Source organism: Mauremys mutica, chromosome 11, assembly GCF_020497125.1.
Source record: "Mauremys mutica isolate MM-2020 ecotype Southern chromosome 11, ASM2049712v1, whole genome shotgun sequence".
NCBI classification, from domain to species: Eukaryota; Metazoa; Chordata; order Testudines; family Geoemydidae; genus Mauremys; species Mauremys mutica.
The window spans coordinates 67,051,646-67,057,608 of record NC_059082.1 but is presented as its reverse complement, the minus strand read 5'-3'; the positions used below and the strand labels follow the sequence as shown (position 1 = coordinate 67,057,608).

Here is a 5,963-nt window from a genome sequence, read left to right as displayed (position 1 = left end):
ACCAAACTCTACCCAACACCCTATTGGCTGCAGGGTCACGTGGCCTGAAGAGGCTCCTCCAATCAGCTCCGGTAGAATGCTGCTTCTGGAACGTTTAGAAACTTTTGTCTTTCGAATGTTTTCTGTTTGTTTGTTTTTTTACTTTTCAGTTGCAGCCGGGCTGGAGGATGAAGGTGGCAGTGGGACAGGGCTCTGAGCGCAGGGCATGGTGCAGGACCACCCCAGGGATCTCAAGCAGCCCTCCACCCTTTAAGCAAGGCAAGATACGGTGGAGCTATGAAGACTCGATGTACTGAGCAAGCAATATACTGCAGCAAGCTGCAATGCAAGTTGGGAGTCTTCAGCTTTCTTCCTCCCTTTATTATTATCTACGTTTTTATGGGTGTGTTACTTATTTTATAACATCCATAAGTGTGCTTGGGGCTTCACCGAAAGCGTAAGAAGACACAGGCACTATTTCTCCAAACACAAATATATGTGATTAACCTTTTAACTGACAAAAGTTAAGCACTTGCATTAGTTTGTAAGATCGGTGGTGTGAGAGGAGCTTCAATTGCCTCAGCTCAGTTATAATATTATAAACTGTGTATTTTTTCCAGACTCTCATAACTTTAAAATAAATAAAAAATTCCTCAGGATGTGGTGTTTTGTTCTTTTTTTTTTTTATGTCACCTTGGGCTGGTTTGCGAGTTTTAACTCCATAGGCTATTTTTTTCAGAAAGGTATCTCAGTATGTAACTGTAACTATTTTAAATGCCATAAAAGTGCAAAATTTATACATTCAAGATACCCACTCAATCCACTTTTTGCTTACCATGGATAAGAGTCTGTGTATCATACTGCTACCACTGAAGTCAATATGTATTAGGATTAGGCCCTCTGAAACATTAGAAAGCAGCATTAACTTACATCTCATTTATGATCTCCCCATTTGGGCCATGTCTCCACAAGAAACCACAGTAAGACTAAACAGAACCTATGAATGATGTGAGCACACCAATATAGAGAACTCCTTCTCTTGTGTCTCCAAGATGCTGGGAAGGACAAGAATGTTCACCAGCAGCAGCAAGCCTGATCCAAAAGCCTAATGAAGTCAATGGTACTCTATTTTACTTTAGTGGAATTTGGATCCAGTTCTTTTTGCTTATAAATTATTAATAGGGATAAGACATACATACTCAGTGTTGCTCAAGTACCATAGGTGTGTGCCTATAATACCTGCTCAGTAGGTGTGTCTGGTATTTGCTTCCTGAAAGACTCAAAACAAAACCACAAATTACTACTTCCAAGGGTGATCCAGCCCACATATATGTGGCCATACATCACTGAGTATCTTATTATTAATTGTGCACATCCAGCCACCTGTTTAACAAGATGCCTGTTGATGGGCACCCACATATCTAAGCAGAGGACTGAGGACCTCATCCTAGTCCCACTGATTTCAAAGATTCAAGTTCAGGTTCTGAATCCATTGATTTCAATGAGAGATAGGTGCCTAAAAACCCTTTGAGGATCTGGGTCTGAGTCCTTAGGGTGAAATCCTACAAAGACTTAAACACTTGAGTTATTATGATTCCAATGGGATTGCACACATACTTAGGGCTTGTCTACACTACCCGCCGGATTGGCGGGCAGCGATCAATCTAGTGGGGGTCGATTTATCACGTTTTGTATAGATGCAATAAATTGACAGCTGAGTGCTCTCCTGTCGACTCCAGTACTCCACCAGAACAAAGAGCACAAGCAGAGTCAACGGGAGAGCATCAGCTGTCGACTTACCACAGTGAAGACATCATGGTAAGTAGAGCTAAGTATGTCGACTTCGGCTATGTTATTCATGCAGCTGAAGTTGTGTATCTTAGATCAACCCCTCGCGGTAGTGTAGACAAGCCCTAAGAGTCTTTGGAGGACTAGGCCACTAGTGTAATTCAGGTGGCAGTTTGTGTTATTGCAGAAGATTCAGATATTAATGGAACACTCAACAACTAAGATAACTATAACTGAGAGAAGTTAGCAAAATCATTTTGGAATCAGATCCTCAGGTGTAAATTGGTGCTGTTATTTTGACATGGACAGAGCATCACCCATGTACACCAGTTCAAGATCTGGCCTTCTGTTTTTTTCTGTTTGCTTACTTCATGCATTTGAAAGGATTTTATAGTATATAAAATCTGTTATTGTCTGTTTCACCTGTACTAAGAGCTTTATAAACATCTACAGGTCTGGAGAAAAAAATCCCCCAACAATTATAAGTATTTTTTTTTAATTTCTGGACAAACTATTAAAGGATGTTGTACCAGCACTGGAAGTTTCTAAAATTGGTGGATTTTAAAAAACGTAACCCTTTTAGTTGTGCCCCTTAATTCTGCCCTTAAATTACTAAAAAATGTTTGTTGTTTTGGACCGGTTAAGAAAACAGGCTAAACACCACCTGACAATTATCTTGATCCTGCAGACACATATGCTTAACTTCAGTAAAGTGAAGCACTTACATACATGTGTGCAAAATTGGGACCAATGTCCCAATATCCTGATTTTTTAATATTAATTAGTTACTATTTGTACACTAATTTTAAGATTGTAAGAATAGCTTGTATGATTATTCAGACCTTAAAATTAAAAATTGTATGTCTTAAATGGCTCACATTTTGATGAGTTTTACAGTATTTTTTCTGTAACAAGATTTAGATTTCAGAAGATAAGCTATTGGAGCTATAGTCCAGTTCCAAAGTAGCACAGTGGGGTCCTGGATCAAAGACTGGGGCTCCTAAGCACTACTTCCATACAAATAATAAATAATAATAAAGGTTATTGTAATTGCTTTGTTTGTAAGAAGACTATATAAGTGTGTCTGTTTTTCAATAAGTAGAGGAGTAGAGATGATGAAATCTATAAGACTGAGTTTATTTTTATTTTGCTGATGAATGAATATTGGTTTTGTTGTGCTAGGGTTTACCTGCTAGATATTTTTACATTGAATTTCCCATAAACTGGTGACATAGTATCTTCTTAATCCCTTTTACCCAGATAAGACCATACCAACTTCCTCAAAAGTGGTCTTAACTGCCTGGATTTTTTATATATACACTTTAGAGGGCCAAAGACCAACAGTCTCTGTAAAACAGAAAATACCAAATATTTTTATGTCTGGATTAAGTGGGACTTTTCCAAGTTTACAGTCCCTAGTGGTGACCTAAATCCAACTTGATGCACAGAGTTGCATGACTCAAGGTATGTCTGCTTTGCCAAAGACCTTGAAGGAAAGTGCTGTAAACTGGAACAGGCAATATTTGTAAATCATAAGAATCCAGGGTAAGGCTGAGAAGCCTTGTCTTTTGGGTTCACAAGCCATCTGAAGGAAAATTGATGTTCCAGATTCATCAAGACTGATCATCTTGGGAAGAGGAAGTCATGATATTGTAACATTATTTTTTTATTTGACTGCTACAATTGAAAAAACAAGTGGCATTTCAGTCTTTAAGTGTGGGCGCAGTCATCTCCATATAAAAATGCTAAGATCAATATAAACACTTTTCTATCAATATAACTGCACCTACATTAGGTGATTGCACAATTTAAACTAGTGAAAATTGTGTGTAGATAAACCCTAATTTTCCCTCTCAGAGGTCAAATTGGCATGGAGTAAAGATGGGGGTGATGGTGGAAGTGCAGGGTCCTGGCCCTGGGAGTTGGGGAGGGAGGCTCTGACCCTTCCTTGGGGCAGTGGGATAAGGTCCTGATGCTCTACTCAAACTCCTCCCACAATCCAACAGTTGAACAGCAAGCAGCAAATTAATTAACAGTTTTGATATTTAAACTGTTATCTTTTAGTTTCTGAGTTTACACCCTATTGAAATGAAAGGGCGGTTGGAATTTTATTACTCAAAACTATTTATGACTCAAACTGTCATTTGCAATGCATTCTTTGCAACCAGGAGTCTCAGGATTTTTTTTTTAAAGGAAAGCTTAAATTCTAAAGGAACTGATGAGCCAGCCCAGAAACACTGGTATGGTGGATGTATAATAGCTCAGTTGAACACTGTACTAATTGCTCCTTTCCTGCAGTGCAGGAATATCTTCCCACTTCTTGTCCATTACTAATCAATCATTAAAACATGTGTTTCCCATGAATCTTTCCCAGGCTGATCTCTCCAGCACCATCCTGACCTTCCAGTCCCTGTGTTTTATTTCTACATCTGAGGCCTTTTCTACATCAGTACAGCTACACCAATTGTTGGCAACCAATGGCTGAATGAAGGCTACTCCCTGGTGTAGACAAGACCCTAGTTCCATTGTAACTGCCCCAAGGCAGGGACTACTGCGGTGTAGCCTGCGCCTTGTAAAATGCCACACACCTTTACCGCTCCCTAATTACAATTCTTTTTTGGTGTCTTTTCTTTACTACGGTGTCATGAAAATTACATGGAAAACAACAGGAATGTGAATGTACTGGAGCTGCATCCTGGCTTGATTTACACCAGGTGCCTTCTGAACACTTCCCGTGTAGAGTAGCAGAGGGTGTAAGGGTGCAGAACTACCAAGTACCCCTGTTTTGAGGCCTGTGCCAGGTACTCCCCCATAAGCCAACCCCCCAGTGTAGGGACTAAGGTGACTAGAGAGCAAATATGAAAATACGGGACAGCGGGTGGGGGGTAAAAGGTGCCTGTATAAGACAAAGCACCAAAGAGCGGGACTGTCCCTATAAAAACCGGGACATCTGTTCACCCGAGCAGGGCCCCTATCAGTGTCTAGTAGGATCGCTATAGGCTAGAGGGCTCTGTCGCCCTCCCCTTTTTGCCGTGACAGATGAGGGACGCAAGCCCCGTCCCTGGGACGGGATTAAATGTCTGCCCCGCTCAGGCTCCCCCAGCTATAGCCTGGGAGGGGAGGAGAAGTGTTACGACAGGAGCAGTTAGTTTACGACAGTGAGTTCATTTCCGGCACTGGGTGTTGCGCTTGGGGGCGGAAGCTGCGGAGAGGCGGGGGGAGGAAAACAAAGGGGGTGTGAGGGGCAGGGGGAGCCGGGATGTGAAGAGAGAGAGGCGGCGGCGGAGGTGGCGAGAGCGGCCCAGGTGACCGGAGCGGGGGGGGGTCTAGCCGCGGCCTCAGGCGGGCTGGGACGCAGGGCCCGCTCCGGGTGGTGGGAGAGACCCTGGGTGCGGACCTGGGCCTCAAAGGGATCGCGCGTCGGGCCTGGGGAAAGCCCAGCGGGAGGGTGGTGCACAGTCCTGGGCTAGGAGAGGGCTGAGCACCGGCGGCTTCCCGGGTCTCCGGTTGCGGCCCCTGCTAACCAAGCCCGGCCCTACTTGGCACCGTGGGGGGAGCCTGCCTGTGTAGGCGCAACGGGGGCGCGGGGTCCTGGCCCTGGGGGCGGGGGAGGGAGGCGCTGACCCTGTCTCGGGCGGGATACGGTCCTGGTGCTGCCCCGGGCGGGGAGCAGGTCCCTGGGGAGCCGGGGAGGGGGGGGTCTCTCTCGGTGGGGTTGCTCTCTGCGCTCGCTTCCTGAGCCTCCAAAGCCCTGCTGCCCCGTGTGCGCCCGAGCTGCGTCCCCTTTCCCTTAGGCGAGCCCCAGGCGGGTTTGAACGTGTGTTTTCATCCTTTGTCGCCTGGCCATGTGCCCGTGCGGGGCTCGGTGGGAGCCCATTTCCCAGACAAACCCTCGGCAGTTTTTCTGCGTTGCGCTTCAAGACGCGCTCAAGTTAAACCAGGCTTTCGTTTGGATGTAAGCGTTCCCCTGTAGCGTGTGAACTGAGTGCGTGAGCCCGGAAGAGAAACTGCCTCGAGAATCGCTACTAAATAAAGCCAAACAGAAGGGAAAGGAAAAGTAAACACTAAAAAGTTGGAAAGAAATCAGGCTTTTAAAATCCTTATATTTTAATAATTTTGAATGTTATAATAAGGGATCGTGACATTTTTTAAAATTTTTATAAATCGAATGTCCTCTTAAAAGTAACTGGCCAAGT

General features: G+C 44.3%; 1 protein-coding gene across 1 annotated transcript in view; it reads left to right on the top strand.

Moving 5' to 3' along the window:
- Nucleotides 1-4,943: 4,943 nt before the first annotated feature.
- The window catches only part of MARF1 (meiosis regulator and mRNA stability factor 1), a 38,468-nt gene continuing 37,448 nt past the window's right edge, over nucleotides 4,944-5,963 (top strand). Inside the window, exon 1 of the mRNA XM_044980404.1 lies at nucleotides 4,944-5,072. The gene's annotated coding sequence lies outside the window, so the exon portion shown is untranslated. The remainder of the gene's footprint in view (nucleotides 5,073-5,963) is intronic.